Source organism: Metopolophium dirhodum, chromosome 9 (genome assembly GCF_019925205.1).
Source record: "Metopolophium dirhodum isolate CAU chromosome 9, ASM1992520v1, whole genome shotgun sequence".
Taxonomy (NCBI): Eukaryota; Metazoa; Arthropoda; class Insecta; order Hemiptera; family Aphididae; genus Metopolophium; species Metopolophium dirhodum.
Window position 1 is genome coordinate 11,200,340 of NC_083568.1, and position 14,237 is coordinate 11,214,576.

Here is a 14,237-nt window from a genome sequence, read left to right on the forward strand (position 1 = left end):
ATAGTATAGATAATAATATGCGTGCTTAACAATTAATGTCTTGAATATTTTTTATTGTGTTCGGTGTGTAATCAGCATCAAATAATCGTCAACATGTTGACGTTCATAATGAATGAAACAAAATTTGTCTCATAATTATTACATATTATTATTATTATATTTTGAAGATTGTGTGGATGGGTGGAAAAATCTTTGTATTCCATAAATTTATAGCCAGCAGCTCTTATTATGTAAGCTATTTTGTCTTGTATATTATAAATTTTTTTTTTTTTTTTGAAAACGTGTTTCTTTGAGAATTGCCTCTCGTATTCTACGGATTCGTCAATTTATCATACGCATCTTCACTCCCGGAATACCTCTGTCATAAAACTAACGTTTCATGAATTTGTGTTTGTTTTATTCCGTATATTTTAAATTTGATATTTTTATATTGTTAGGTAATACAAATATACTTTATGAAATGGAATACTTATGAATTATATATTTAAAAAAAATAAACCTTCTAATAATAATAGTGTGTTCAACGACCAACTAATTCTGCTTTTTAAATTGTTTTTCTATTAAATAAAATACTAAAAAAAAATATAGGTAAATACATTTTACAACATTCAGTATATTATTATGAAAGTATTTAACATTAGGTATATTATTTATAATTTAAACTTGATTCAACTATAATAATATATTATTATTATAGTTTTATACTATAATAACTAACTAGTTATAAGATTTCATATATTTCGTTCTAAAAACGTGTATAAAATAAGTATTTAGTAAATTTTTTAGTCAATTTAATATCGACCCATCAATTTTGGATCCTCTACTTCGATATTCAATTTGTTTTTAGATTATTCCACGTTCAGGCAAGTAGGTATAACATACGTTTCGGTATTTTAGAGTTTAAAAATGTAAAAGAAAGCGTGATCGAGCATAGAGGAGTTTCATGGTACCTACAACATATTATATAGGTCACTGGTATGATTTTCTTCAGATTCAATGATAAATAACTGAATTCTATTAACGATTCTGGGCCAAGAGTATATATTCCGAAAAAAGCAAATATCATCCCGTGAAATCGATATCGTTTCAGCGCTAGTTGGAAATCGAAAACTTTAAAATAAACATGGAAATATATTATACTATAAATTAAAATGTATATCTAAATAATAAAAGATATAAATGATATTTTCATCATTTTTAGCACGTCTCGAAAGTTCATGCTTTTGAGTTTTTCTTAGAAGCTGAATGTTCACAAAATATAAAAAATATTTATATTGCACATATCTTTTATAATAATAATAATAATAATAATAATAATAATAGAGAAGATATAATATTATTATAATTTTTGAAATATTTTGCATTTTTTTAGGTATATTCCCATAAAAATAAAGGTGGGTAAGTGGATCTCTGCTGTACAGTAGGTTACAAGTGGGTCACTGTAATGGATGGTGTTAAATTTGAATTCAATGATATAATATCGTTGTATAAGAAAAACGGTTCTGAGCGAAAACGGTCAATCAGCCTATGATATTATTAAGTATATAATATTCTGATGATAATATCGTGAATAAAGTAATTTATATATAATCTATTTACGTGGAGCCTTGTTTTAAATTTTCAATCCTTAGCTATAAAAGTTGAACATTTTATACATTTTTAACTACAGAATAATTATTAAATTATAAATTTGATAAATTTGAACTTTTAATGCTTATAAAAAAAATTGAGCATATGTATTTTTAATATTTTTCAACTACTATTAGAGCGATATATCGAGAGCCTTCTATTAAATTTTCAAGCTTTTTTACCCAACAGATAAAATTTTATTGATATTTATAGAAAAAAAAATTAAAAAAAATGGAAACTGAAAATGTCCGTAAACAGCTCAAAATAAGTCAAAATATTTGGAAAATGTTATGGTGTATAGAAAATACTAATATAAAAATTCAGTCAACATTTCATGTACCTACGGTAATTTGTTTTAGAGTTGCACCAAAAACCAAAATCGATTTACTCAAAAACAGATTTCGCGTAAAAATTCCCGTTTTTCCTTAATTTTTCTTTTGTTTTTCACGTCGCATTCGAAAATTACTCAGAAATATTTACTTTTGACTCCCCAAAGTACCAACTAGATTCACTTACCTATCAGAGAAGTTACTGTTGAAAAAAATCCAAGCACTTATGCTGTCCTAAAAGGTGATGACAGACACAAAAAAAAACACACATCATTGTAAAATCAATACATTCATCGCTTTCTTTAGAATCTAAAATTGCATATTTAAGATTCTTTTAAAACATATGAATACATATAATTTATTGTATTTTACTTTTTCATCAAGTTCTTGGAACAATGAACTCTGGTTATTACTATTACAATAGTTATGTGCTGAGTTAAAACTATTAGCAAGCTTGTTCAATCGTATAATCCTCATATTATAATATTGTCATTCGGCAATGAACAAATAAAACTTTGGTATATAAGCTAAATAAATTTGAATGTTATTTCATTAAATAAAAATAATAGATACTTAAAATTTGCTTTACCCCATATGTTTATTTTAATTACTAAACTTGATAACATTTTAAAAATACTTTTACTTGTTTTGAGCTTTTAACTGTCATTTTAAAATTTCAATTTTTTAGTTTTTTTATTGGGTTAAAAAGTGTGAAATTTTAATACAACGCTCCTGATATATTATTACAATAGCAGTTGAAAAATATTAAAAACACATAGGCACAATTATTTTTTATGAGAATTTAAAGTTCAAAAGTTGACAGAATTTATCAAATTTAAAGTTTAAAAATGATTTTGTAGTTAAAAATATATAAAATGTTCAACTTTTATAGCTAAGGATTTAAAATTTTAAACAAGGTTCCTCGTAAGTAAGTTATTCTTATTATCCACTTGTAACCTACTGTACAGCAGAGTGACTTGTTTTAATTGTATTTTAATGTACATACCGAATAATCAGGTTTTTTTATTTCAATAACACTCGTTAGAAAAAGTACCTATAAGTATTGTAAGAATAATAATCATAAAAAAATGTTTAATAATAATATTTCATACACGTACCGTATAATAATTATATTTTTGTACAAAAATAATATTATGATAAGCCGCTTTTATCTGATAACCTGACATCGTAGTTACTTTTATCATCCTCTATATATTTATACTGACTGGACAAAACGTCCATTAGAGTTTAACAGATACTCAAATATTTAACAGGCCCTTAACATCAAACAGTAACCACGATTGGTCCATTAAATTTTAACTAGACGTTAAATTATAAAATTGTCGGACAACTTGACATTAAACTTTTGAACTTAATTTATCTACATTATAACAGCGTGCAATGTGTTTAAATCCACTACCCAGTGTTAATTATTGTCATTTAATTTAATTTTCTTCGTTCGTTTTCTCTCAAAGGTGGGGCACAAAAATAAGTGACCCAGTTCCATTCCTTATAATCTGGTATGTTAACTTATAACGGAATACTGCAATCATTCAAAATTAATTTAATTCTATTGATAATAATTAATATGGTTAGGTATATAACACCAATCTAAGACATTATTATAAGAAAGTTAATGGCCTCGCACTCCGTAATATCCAATAGGTATCTCACCAGTTTAATTATTATTACAACTATAGAGTGTCTATAATCATCGAAGATAATCTCTAATTGAAATTGAACAAAACTAGTCTGAGCCTAATAACGTTATCGACGGGAAAAATGATTAATGAAATAATAATGTTTTGTTATCAAATTTACCCGAATCCAACTTTGTGTTAATTAATTAATTTAAACAATAATACTGCCGTCTGCCACTAAATATAATAATATAAAGGTAAATGTTCTTCAACCTCAGATTCAACCTTAGCTAATCTTTCACATTCGACCATCCATATAAATGAATATACTTTGTATTAGTCATAATTTATGTTAAAATAGTTATCGAATATCGAAACGCACAGACAATTATAGGAAATTATTGATTTTTAAACAAATACTTTTTAAATCGTCCATGAATGATGTATACTCTTTGTCCGATCGCATTAGCGTGTTCTCGTGTACAATGTACAATATTTGTCGAAATAAGCTTTTAGGTACGTCATAAATCTAAAGTTGAACCACATTTAACTATTAATATATTGTTTTAAGATTAATTGTCTCGTAAACAATAAATCAAAAACAAATTCGTGAGTTACATGAGTTCAGTTCGAATTCTTCATACTAATCTCGTTCAATGTTCACTGTGTTTTTAAACATAAAAGTTTATGTTTGAACTTGTAATTATTATAAGTTTTCTAAAAATATACAGTTTATACATTATTGGCAATTACTACGATTTAAAATATTTTTCTTATCAAAAATACTTAACAATTTCCGAATTTTGTGAAAAGTTAATTGCACTTTAATATAATTTTTTCAGTTCAAAGTAAAAACAATAGTTATAATTTTATTGTTATGTACTTCTTTAAATTCTAAAAATATACTTTTTCCAATTTGTATTTAGTGTACAGTAAAAAACCACATAAATGATTAATTTTCTCAAATTATCACCCAAAATCTACAGTAAAAACATAACTGCTTTTTAGATCTTTTATTTATAAACAAATGTAAATACAATTTACCGTTATATAATAATATATAGGACATATGTTATAATTTTGCTTATGCGCTATATATTTAATTTACTATATCAATTTGTTTTCTATAATTGTGAACAATCTATAGGTAACGTTATTTTTCGAAATGTTTAAAATGTACAACGATTATATTTTTTTTTTTTACTAGCAAGCTAATAAATATCGATTTATACTGGTATCGGACCGTTGTTTGACTCCGTTTTAATTCAAAAAATTCGATATAATAATATGTTATTATACACATGATGTTTCTTTAAATTACTCTAATATAATATTATTATACTTTTTTGAAATTGTACACAGGTGTTCAGGATATTGTTTTTCGTTCTTATTACTTATTTCGTTTGTAAACGATATAGTTTTTCCGGACTCTCGTGCGTTGTGTTATTCCAATCGACCCACACGTCAATACAATTATTATTTTGTTCCCAAAATATTAAATTACGTAAATTACATACGTATAACGTATGTATTATAACAATATCGGTTGAGTATTATATTAAGCTGTTCGAATGTCGTTTTGTTTCACTGTTCAAAATATAAATCCAATTACAGAGCTACAAATTAACCCTTAATAATACATTTCTCGTCGTTGCATATTGTCAAGATGTTCTCTTTGAATTTAAACTTGTATTTCAAATTTAACTTCCGTTTTATGTAAACGTTCGCGGAAATCATCAAGTCCGTTATAATTAAACGAATTTGTTTCATCTCCAACGAGTCCGACATCCCGCAATGTCCCGATATGTCTTTACATCTCACTTGATATTCAGTTTCATTCAAAATATTTCTCAATAGTCTCTATGAATCTAAAGCCAGCACTATACCTTTTAATCTTACTCCATTCCGGATTAAGAAAAGATCCGTCGAAACTTATTTTTTTTTTTTTTTATTTAAACAATAAACTTTCACACCGCCACGTCTGTACCAGTTATTATTTTTTTTTTAGCATATATTAGAAATATATCAGGATACAACTACAAATTAATTATTTTTCCATTTAAAATAATCTTAAATATTATATCTAAGTCTATGACGATTTCAAAGTAAAAAATAACTACTTTTGTTCAGACCCAAGCACTAGAGCGCGCCAGATAATTCGGATAAAAAGAACGTTATCGATTCCGGTCACGCCTGCGCCGCTATCACCGGTATACGACTGTCCTGCTCGCGCTATACAGTAGTAGTCGTGTGTTGTTGTCGATACTTGTCGCAGCTGTTACCGACCCGTCTCGTTATTATTCCAATGCGCAATAGTGTGCCTTTAAAAAACCGCGTGTGCCGCCTTTGTCGATTCGCCGTAAAATCGGTGTGTAGCCGTGTCTTTTGTGCCGTCGCCACGATTGTTGGTCCTTAGCGTTACGCGTAGATAACGTCTTCGTGTGTTGTTGTGTCGCCGCCATTAGCGTCCGTTACGCACACGCACGTTTGTTTGTGCTCGGCACCTTCCGCCGCCTTGTTGTTATGTCACAGGCGCGGATAGATGCGCGTCGTTGAAATTCGTGGCTCAGCTTAAATCGTAATTTTACCGGTTCGGTTAATTTTTTTAATTCGACATCACCGTGTACACTTGATACCCACGTGTTTGGATACGTCGTACTCATTGTCCACCGTCGGTACGTCGCGTAGTGCAAGTATACACCTCCGTATGGGAACAAGTGCTCCGGTCAACTTCAACCAGGTCAGACGTATCATACCCATACTGTTTATTATTTGATAATTGTTATCAACGCTGATACGCAGTTGTTTGTATTATTAATTTCATGATTTAATTTTTTAATTATTTGTAATTTGTGTAGGACTAACATAGTAATAAGTTATTCTCATGTATTCCAATGAATGAAATCCTATATGTACAATAAATTTATACAGTCCACTATTCAGGATATTTTGTCGTTTCTTATTAATTTTATACATATATATTATTAAGACTCAATCAGGTTTTATTTACCAGCAAAATAGTTGAGATACAACCGTGTTCATTTGAATCGGCTATCATGACTAAACATTTGGTCCTTCGGGCCGGATAATTTGTGTAATTTTAATTAATTAATTTGTCCGTCTTATCTTGCTTGCTCTTTATTCCTTAAAAATCGTGTAATATGGGAAGGCCTAAGCGTCAAGATTTGGACAATGCTGCTGATAGTAAACGGTCGTTAGTTCGTGCTCGTGCATCGCGGGATGCATCGTTGCGGTCAATTAAAAAAATAAATACTATAGCCGAAGAAGTTAAATTAGATGTTGATCGTCGCGCATTATTTGAGGCTCACTATTTGTCATTGAAACGGTTCGTTGATCAATTTGAGTTAGAACAGCAAGCAGTATTAAATGCCCTTGTTGATTTAGATAATGTAGTCGAGTTTGAAAATGTTGATGCTGTTGTCACTGATACTATGGAAGAGGTATGTGCAAACATTCAACTTATTGCTACTGGCTTCCATAGCACTTCTGTTAATGTGACTGCAGATAATAATGTTTCTACTGGTGCACGACAAACAGCACAGGCAATTGTGTTACCAAAAATTGAATTGCCAAAATTTGATGGTAATGTCCTGGGTTGGGTATCGTTTCGTGACATGTTTCAATCACTAGTTCATGACAACCCTGATATTTCTAATATTCAACGTTACCATTTTTTAATTTTAAGTCTGTCCGGTCCAGCACTTACAGTAGTGAAAGCGATCCCTTTGACGGCTGATAATTATATCATAGCTTGGAACGCATTGAAACAGTCGTTTGAAAATCAAAGACTATTAGCTTCGGCACACATTGACAAATTGTTTTCATTTGTGCCATTGAAAAAAGAATCATTGTCGTCACTGTCGTCATTTGTTCATGTATTCACTGAAAATGTCTCTGCTATTAAAGCACTTGGTGTCAAGGACCTAGCTGGTTTTATTTTGTTTCATATTGGTGCTCGTGTAATTGATACAGAGACAAGGCGACTGTTCGAAGCAAGTATTGAACAAAATGCAGTCCCTAATTTAGATATTTTATTACAATTTGTCGCACACAGATGCAAAATTTTAGAAAATGTGGGAACGTCGGTTGGAACTAATGACAAACCTGACAGCACTCTTAAAGGTAGTAGTAAGAAAAACAAAAGTGGCTCCCTTGGCAAAACTTCACTGTCAGTGTCTTCTACATCCACAACATCAAAATGTTTATTTTGTCAACACGAACATCAGATTTATCGTTGCTTTGTATTTAAACGCAAACCAGTTACAGTACGGCGCAAGTTTGTGAGCGATCATAATTTGTGTTTTATATGCTTAAAAACGGGACATAGTGTTGGTTCTTGTACTGCTTCTTTTACATGTAAAAAATGTGAAGGTCGTCATAATACACTGTTACATATAGAAAATGTCGGTACAAAAAATAACAGTGAGACGACACAGAAAGAGAAGTCAGATGTTCAGTCCTCTACGTCCAAACCTGTTGAAAATAACACTGTGTTCGCAGGTACGATAGCGACACAAGCAACTGTAGTGTTAGGTACTGCGGTTGTTCGTATACAAGATGACACAGGTGTTACTCATCAGGTTCGAATTTTATTAGATAGTGGGTCACAGGTTTCGGCCATTACTGCAGGTTGTGCCACCAGACTTGGTCTTAAACGCACCAGGAGTCATGTAGAGGTAGTTGGCCTCTCTCAACAACCGGTGTCCAAGGTAAAAGGTGTTACTCAGTGCGCGTTTTTTCCGCTTCAGTCAGATCAACCACTGTTTAAAGCAAATAATGTTATAATATTGTCCCAAATTACTGGATTAATGCCAATGTGTTCACTCCCTGCTACGGTGCGCACGCGATATCAACACCTAGTACTAGCTGATCCGGAATTTGATCATCCTGGCACCGTGGACATGTTAATAGGAGGTGATTTATACCCGATGATTTTGCAGCCCAAAGCGGACATCATCCATACGCCTGGATTGCCGTCAGCAATGCACACAAATCTCGGTTGGATAATTGTTGGTTCACTCAGGGATCCTACTTCATTACCTCTGATGTCGTTGACTATTAGTGCAGTACCAGTCCTGAATGAAACGTTGCAACGATTTTGGACGGTTGAAGAGCCGACTGCCCCAGTACACTCGACCACCGAAGACGAACGATGCGAGGAGTGGTTCTGTAAAACAGTGTCACGGGACACATCAGGCAGATTTTGCGTTGCTCTCCCTTTTCGGTCTACAATAGAAGTTCAAGGTAATCAAAATCAGGACTTGAGTACGGCTAGTGGTCTTGGTTCTTCGCGTGCGATGGCTCAAAACCGGTTGTTTAATATTGAACGTCGCCTAGCAAAGGATCCTGAACTATATTCCGCGTATCGTGACTTCATGGATGAATATCTGTCGCTCGGTCACATGCGCCTAGCTGAGAAACCAGGGAAGTATTTTATCCCACATCATGCGGTTGTTAAACGGCAAAACGAAAAATTAAAAATTCGGGTAGTCTTTGATGCGTCGGCCAAGTCATCTTCTGGTTTATCACTTAACGACTGCTTGGCAACTGGACCAAAATTGCAGAGTGATATCACCGACATATTACTTCGTAGCCGTTTCCACAAGTTCTTGTTCGTCGCAGATATTGAGAAAATGTACAGGCAGATCCGAGTCAATGATGCAGATTGTGCGTATCAACATATACTTTGGCGAAATTCGCCCACTGAAGAAGTCAAAGAGTACGAATTATGTACTATCACTTATGGTGTCAACGCAGCTCCGTTTTTGGCAATCAGATGTTTACACCAACTGGACTCGGAAAATGGATCTGAATTTCCTTTGGCAGAAAATTTGTTGGTTACATCAACGTATGTTGACGACATTGTGGCAGGTGCTGATACCGAAAAGGAAGCTCTGGAGCTTCAGGATCAAGTCATATCCCTATTACGCAAAGGTGGGTTCCATTTACGAAAATGGGCCAGTAATTGTGAGGCAGTATTAAAAGGTATAGCTGCTGAAGACCGCGCAATGGACCCATCCTTTGAACTTAAAGATGACCAATCAGTAAAGGTATTAGGTTTACATTGGATTACTACGTCGGATGCCTTAGGCTACCACATTAACATCAACAAAGTCGAACCAACCAAGCGCACCATACTTTCAACCATCGCTCGTCTATACGATCCTGTTGGAGCGTTGGGCCCTGTGGTATTCTGGGCCAAGTGCATTATGCAAGAATTGTGGATAGAGAAATTAGATTGGGATGCTTCGCCTTCGTCCGACATAATCGATAAATGGCATAAGTTCACAACTGAACTACCTGCGTTATCTTCCTTCTCACTCTCTCGTTATATCAACGCATGCTCATCAAAGACCATACAGTTATTGGGTTTCGCGGATGCTTCTCAAAAGGGATACGCGGCGGTGGTCTATATGAGAGTCATTGATATGCAGGATGAGGTAACGGTGCATTTTCTTACGGGTAAAACAAAAGTCGCCCCTCTTAAGGCATCACAGACGGATGAGTCACTGACAATACCACGGCTAGAGTTGTGTGCCGCCTTGCTACTTGCGCGACTGCTGTCTCATCAACTCTTCGTGCTTCGTGATATCGTAACGATAGATTGTGTTCGAGCATGGAGTGATTCTACCATTGTCTTGGCTTGGCTTAATGGGGACCAAAAGCAGTTTAAGATATTTGTTACTAATCGAGTGGCGAAAATTCGCTCTCTGCTGCCACACTGTGAATGGTCTCATGTACGATCATCGGATAACCCTGCAGATCCTGCATCTCGAGGCATGCTGCCAGAAGAACTTCTTACCAATCGATTACATTTAAATGGTCCAGAGTTTCTGCAAGATCCCAATTGTGAGTTTTCAAGTTTGATGCCGAATGAGTTTTCACCTGAGCAACTTCCAGAGATAAAAACCTCAGTTAAAAATGTTTTATTTGTTCACGACAGTATCCAGCCTTCAGACATGATCAGTCAATTTTCAACATTAACAAAAATGCAACGTGTGTTAGCGTACTGTTTTCGTTTCGCCCGTCGTCGAAATATTCCGAAGAGCAGTGGACCAATCACTCGGATGGAATACGAACGTGCCATGAACGCAGCTATTTTATGTACGCAAATGACATACTTGTCGGATCTACAAAAACAGATACAAAATCAAGGTTCCATAACTCCGACAACGATAGCCCAGCTAGCTCCCTTCATCGATTCGAATGGAATCATTCGAGTTGGCGGAAGATTAAAACGGGCGCTATTAGACGAAAATGCAAAATATCCAATTCTTTTGCCTCAAAAAACACATCTAACAGAATTAATCATTCGACATTTTCATCATATCTCGTTACATGGAGGATCAAGATTGGTACTTTCGATGATCCATCACCTTAAGAGGGCTCCCATATTACCGATATCCTTAACATTTTTCCTTTGTATATACACATTGTAATTATAATTATAATTTTTTTTTGTTTGTTTGTTTCTTATATGTACTATGATACAGTCTGACCGAGAAATGTTTTTTCCTTTTGAAAGCATGCTTTCAAAGGGGGGAGGATGTTCAGACCCAAGCACTAGAGCGCGCCAGATAATTCGGATAAAAAGAACGTTATCGATTCCGGTCACGCCTGCGCCGCTATCACCGGTATACGACTGTCCTGCTCGCGCTATACAGTAGTAGTCGTGTGTTGTTGTCGATACTTGTCGCAGCTGTTACCGACCCGTCTCGTTATTATTCCAATGCGCAATAGTGTGCCTTTAAAAAACCGCGTGTGCCGCCTTTGTCGATTCGCCGTAAAATCGGTGTGTAGCCGTGTCTTTTGTGCCGTCGCCACGATTGTTGGTCCTTAGCGTTACGCGTAGATAACGTCTTCGTGTGTTGTTGTGTCGCCGCCATTAGCGTCCGTTACGCACACGCACGTTTGTTTGTGCTCGGCACCTTCCGCCGCCTTGTTGTTATGTCACAGGCGCGGATAGATGCGCGTCGTTGAAATTCGTGGCTCAGCTTAAATCGTAATTTTACCGGTTCGGTTAATTTTTTTAATTCGACATCACCGTGTACACTTGATACCCACGTGTTTGGATACGTCGTACTCATTGTCCACCGTCGGTACGTCGCGTAGTGCAAGTATACACCTCCGTATGGGAACAAGTGCTCCGGTCAACTTCAACCAGGTCAGACGTATCATACCCATACTGTTTATTATTTGATAATTGTTATCAACGCTGATACGCAGTTGTTTGTATTATTAATTTCATGATTTAATTTTTTAATTATTTGTAATTTGTGTAGGACTAACATAGTAATAAGTTATTCTCATGTATTCCAATGAATGAAATCCTATATGTACAATAAATTTATACAGTCCACTATTCAGGATATTTTGTCGTTTCTTATTAATTTTATACATATATATTATTAAGACTCAATCAGGTTTTATTTACCAGCAAAATAGTTGAGATACAACCGTGTTCATTTGAATCGGCTATCATGACTAAACAACTTTATATTCGGTACATGACCAAATTTAATGGAGTGATAAATCAATTGCAAAGACCATGATTTTCAAAAGTTTAATAATTTATTATTCCATTATTATAAGAGCATAAGACACCACGCATAGTCTAATTTATGTAATTTAGCTTATTATAATAGTTAACCAAAATATTTATTTAAAAAGTGGGAAAGTAGGAAACCGTTCTGCTATAGGTACAAAAGGCAATAGTAAGTTTCCAGTGTACCTCAACATTGAGAAAGTAACTGTAATGTACTAATGTACGTGTCAAATCAAATATGTTTTTTGCGTAAGTCTCTCTGATATCTCCGGTCAAAATAAATTATCTTTAGATTTTAAATCTTCCAACAAGAATAAATGTATCCCAACTTTTCATGTACGTATATATTATTTAATAATAAATGTATTATCCTCCTTTATTACGTCAAATTAATTTAAAAGTTAATCCCACATTGTAAGACACCATGGCATTACAGCTTATTTTAAACTACAAACATTACACTTAAATATGTATCATGTTTTTATTGTTAAATTTTTATCATGTAGTAATGTGAACTATTTTGACAAAGCTTGTTTTGCTATTTAACATAACAATAACATATTTAGTGTACAAGGTATTATTCTTCATACAATTATATTTTCTCTTTCACGTAACTTTTTTAACGGCATTGCGTTAAACGCGTTTATCTATAATCGTATATATTAATGATTACAACTAATTTATTATATTTAATTTTATAAGTCTTATTAATATTAATTACCTATATACGAATATCTGTGAAATATAATTTAAACAATTTAAAACTTTATAACATCTTATTTACTCCTTACAATTAGGTACTATGTTATTTTTTCTTACGAGAAAACTATATGTCCACATTGGCTCAATAATTAATTCGTAAATGTATATATTTGATATCTGCTCACTGTTACACTTGAGTTGCAGTTATATGTATATGCAATTTTATGGTTCCCGGTACAAGAGCACCAGAGGTATTTCAAGACGTTAAAATGAGTTTTGTTAACATGGACGAGATTGCAGTGCAGTTACTGAGGGATCAATAAAAAAAAAGGACAGAAAAGGAGGTCGTAATCAACCGACTGAAGACGTGGTCGTAAAAACGAGGTGACCATTCTCGGCAGTATTATTAGACCGGTTACTGCCCATATACCAACACGATTTATTGCCATTCACATTCACTACCATGCCTTCATTTATGGGCAATGCGAAAATTCATTTTTTATTTTATCATCCTATTTATTTATAACAGTACGACACTTTTCGAGTGTTTGCAATTGGTTCGGTGGTGTCCTAAACAAAAACCAACAGCTATTCATTAGGTTACAACTCATAAGTTACTGCACATCGTTCCAGATGGACGATTAATATTTTGGTTTAGACAACGATTGTAATATTATGATAAAAAAACCAATCAAAACGATGAACAATACTCACGATATTTAAGGAGAAATTTAAATAATAAGTTTTTGAAAACTTATTATTGATTACAAAATATATGATATCTTTTTGTAAACTACTGTAGTGATATTATATAGTTTATGTTCACTGGAATGGAATTTCGATTAGGCACCTAAGTAATATCTATTATATTATATTTCAATATTATATCTACTGTTATTGTTTATTCGAAATATTTGTTTACAACAAATAAAATCTATTGACGCGATAGATATACAAACAGTATTCATTTTATTTTTGACTGTATATATATATATATTACACGTAGTACCTATACCAATACCTATGGATTTTTAGTTGTTTACACTGAAATATCCCACTATACAATTGAATTCGTACTATCGTTGACAGCTCCTTCTTGTCTTTCAAAGTGATTGAGAGGCCATATAACTCATCGCGGTTATCGTACGACTTTTGTTGGTTCATACGTCAAATTTATCCAATGCGTGAGACACATCGATTAGCCTAAAAGACATATACATTTCGTATATCAGTCGTCTCAGTGAAAACTATTTAAATTGAATAACCGACCGAGATATAAAGGCAAGTAGAAAATAATATAGGCTTATTTTGGAAGGCAAATTTATAAAAAAATAAAATGTCTACAATATACTATAGTTGGTTGGTTTTAGT

The 14,237-nt window shown here is 33.2% G+C and overlaps 1 protein-coding gene across 1 annotated transcript in view; it reads right to left on the bottom strand.

Moving 5' to 3' along the window:
• The window catches only part of LOC132953095 (cationic amino acid transporter 2), a 108,061-nt gene that overhangs the window by 33,896 nt on the left and 59,928 nt on the right, over window positions 1-14,237 (bottom strand). The window lies entirely within an intron of this gene.